We start from the raw sequence: 3,413 nt of genomic DNA, 5'->3' as shown, positions 1-3,413 counted from the left end.
CATCAGAAAGCAAGAGACCCGAGAACTAGGAAGGTGAGGCTCACCTAGCCATTTAGGAAGATGAGACTCACCTAGCCATTTATCTCTCCGCCCTTCAATTAACCCCACATGTATTTATCGACCAAGTTGGCACAATAAACCTTTACTATCTCATTCACTTTCCTGGATCAGGGGCTGTTCTTTTTAGAACTGAAATGAAAACAAACAAAAAAGAGGGAGGGGGAGGGGGAAGAAGATGGGGGTGGGAAAGGAGACAAGGGGGAGAGAAGTGGGAGGGGCTTGTATTTCACTGCCCCACTGCCCCATCTAACTTACCTTGTGTGCCAGGAGGAGAAAACAAAACACACTCCTCCCTGCCCCTGCCCCTGCCCCATCTACAATCAGAAACATCCTGCTCAATAAACCAACAAAAATGGAAGCTGCATCTCCCTAGGCACCTGGAGCAACCAGGAGCATGTTTAAGGTCCTCTGGGGAGAGTCCCAGCTGGTGTGGGTTCGAGCTAAACCTAACTGCAGGGGACATCCCCCACCCCGTGAGTTCTGGAGGAGCCCTCTTGAGGGCAAGGGTTCCTTCTATACACCCCTGGCCCTGCTCGGATGCCCCCAGTTACCGGGAACTCTCACGCCCATGAGGTCTCCTAATGCAATTCAGGCAGCACCAACGGTCAGAAACATCTCACCATTAACTCAAAGCATCACTTTCACGGCCAGTGTCTGGTCCTCATTTGACTCCCTAGGACCTCATGAGAGAAGCCTGCTCCCTCTTTCACCAACGTCTCCGTCTTCCTGCCTGCCCATTGCCACCCTCACCACCCACTGCCCACATTGGGTCGGCCCTCGTTCCATTTCAGCTCAATCACGCTCCTCTGAATACCAGCCTGGTTAAAAGGGTTGTCAGTCTCTGTCCCACCAGGCCCAGTGGCCTAAGTGTGGCGGGACCAGTCGGAACAAAGCAGGGCTGTCACCCCCTTGTTCTGAAGATGCCCAAACATAAGTCACTGAAAAGCCAGTGGCGTTCCACAAGAAGCCCATAGACCCACTAGATAGCACTCCTGTCCATTCACCTGCTAACTGCCACCCAAGATGCTGTCTTCCAGCTCATGCTCCCAGCCTGTACATAAGGATGGCCCAAAGCCTGGCTAGAGTCCCAACTTTCATTCCTTCATTCATTCAACAAATAGTTCCTGCGTTCCTGGTCCCTCAGGGTACTACTCTAAATGCGGGAGAGGCCATATTGAATAAGATAGATAGTGGGGCTTCCCTTATGGAGTGGTGGTAGTTATATAATCTGGGGTTGATTTAAAACTATTAAGAGTGAAGGGGTGGAGTTTAGCCTGTCAATCAGTCACAGATTGATGACCTCATTAGGAGGTGCTACAGAGATAAATAGCTCACAGGAGGTGGGACACACACTCTCTGTCTTCCTGCTGACAAGACACATGGAGTTACACTGATGGAACCGGAGTCCTGGAGCTGGGGGAGCCATGTGGAGACCCATGCCATCACTGAGATGCTTCCACTGCCACTGGATCCACAAGATTTTCCACCCACTGGCCTCTGATCTTCTGCATTTGGTGTCATTGCATGTGTTGTGTGAGTCTAAAGAGGATTTATAGACTGTTTCAGACATATGGGTTAATTTCAGACTTATGGACTTGATGTGGGCTGTGCTGGGATGTTTTCTCAACATACAATTGCTCTTTAGTATATAAAGCTCTTTCTTAGACACAGATGAGTCTCCCTGGATTTCTTTCTCTAGTCTACCCAGACTAACACAGGAGTTTAGATTGGCAGTAAAGGGAAATAGAGATCAGTCAAAAAGCAAACACAAGAACACACGAGATGACTGCCGACAATGCTTTGAAGAAAATTGGACAGGGATCAGGCTGGTAGTGTGGGCAAGGATGGAAGCAGGAGAGGCGTTCGAAGTCCAAGTGCAAGATCCGACAAGCCCCAACTACAACATACCCCTCATCTACTGGGCCAGTAACCCTTCACATGCAGATTGTCTGGTCTGATTGTCCTCGATGCCTCAAAGCTCACCTGTCCATTTTCCGATAGCCCCAGATCATGGAATGACGAGTCCTAGCACAGGCATGAGGCTAAATGGTCGACTCACTCTCCTCTCACTCTGAGACAACCCGTCCTCATGCCTGCAGTGTCTCGCAGGCCCCCGGGGGGTTGGGGGTGCTCTGGGCTTTATCCCCCTCATCAGCTCAGTGATGAGAACACTCCTTCCTTCCTTCCCAAGGCATGCTTCCTTTTGTCTCCCCCAAGATTCTTGGCCCAGATTTAAAGGAGATGTGGACAAGCCCCATATCCCACAAACACCTTCCAAAGCAGTGTGCCTGTTCTCGGACAATTCCTCCCTCTTATTTTGATTCTAGCACTCCTTTTACTGGCTTCCTCCCTGACCCCGCTTACCATCAGACAGGCCTCTCCCAAGCCCCACCATCCATCCACACCTGCCCTTGAGTAGCTGCCCTCCTTCCGATGTTGAATACCCTGTGTAAACCTCAGCTTCGCTCTATCCACAGCCATTCAGGGGCTGCCGCAGGACAGGCAGGATTTCCTTCTGTGATGCTCGGGGCCCGGCTGACTCAATGGTCACAGACCACAGCAGCAAACTTGAGCTTGTCCGAGGGTCCCCTGTGAACCTGCCAGACTCTGCGGGCACCTGCTCTGACCCCAGGAGTCTAGTTTTCAGACCCGCCCCTCCCCATCCCACAGGGCACACAATTTAAGGGGTGCCCAGACACTCAGGAATCAAGGTACATGCTTTTGGTTTGTTTGAAACTAGCTCAGTTGTCACAAAAAGAATAGAAGTCAGTTTCCGTTTCACTTTTCCTCCTTTTGCACCCACTGGGGCCAGTGTTCAGATCTGATGGATAAGGGATCTGGAGGCATCGGACTCGTCCTAGCGATAGGGTTTTTTTCATTTATTGGTATTCCCGTTCCTTTTGTCGGTAGAGTGTAACACATACAAAGACAGAGGATACGTAGCTGCACCGGCCAGCGCATCAAAACAGTGACAGCAGTTTAGTAACGCCCCCACGGGGTTCTTCCTTCTCCCTTTTTCTTTCCTTACTCACCCTCCCTCTTTACCTCGCCATCCTCTCCCTCTCCCCCTGTCCTCTGCTCCACCCCTGCCCCCTCCTCACCCCATGTTCTGGCTTCCTCATAATCTTCCAATCTTTTCTTTTGGTGTGAAAACCATTTTCCCTCTATAATAATGGTGTCATGAAATATGCATCATTGTGAGACTAACTCCGCTGAACATCATGTCCTCCAATTATGTCCACATCAGGGCACGTTTGACAGGCTCACAGTTACTTTTTAAAGGATGCATAATATTCCTTTGTGTGTGTGTGTGTGTGTGTGTGTGCGCCAGAGTTTGTTTATCCTTTCCTCCA

General features: G+C 50.4%; 1 non-coding gene across 1 annotated transcript; it reads right to left on the bottom strand.

The window, feature by feature from the left end:
* Positions 1 to 2,784: 2,784 nt before the first annotated feature.
* On the bottom strand, positions 2,785 to 2,906 carry LOC115868371. Its single transcript, XR_004045546.1, has one exon. It is a non-coding gene; the product is annotated as a small nucleolar RNA SNORA61 (small nucleolar RNA).
* Positions 2,907 to 3,413: the final 507 nt, after the last annotated feature.

This window comes from Echinops telfairi, unplaced genomic scaffold, assembly GCF_000313985.2.
Source record: "Echinops telfairi isolate 266 unplaced genomic scaffold, ASM31398v2 ScPeMD7_9;HRSCAF=40, whole genome shotgun sequence".
Taxonomy (NCBI): Eukaryota; Metazoa; Chordata; class Mammalia; order Afrosoricida; family Tenrecidae; genus Echinops; species Echinops telfairi.
Note: the sequence above shows the minus strand (reverse complement) of the source record. Positions and strands in the feature narration are given on the sequence as shown.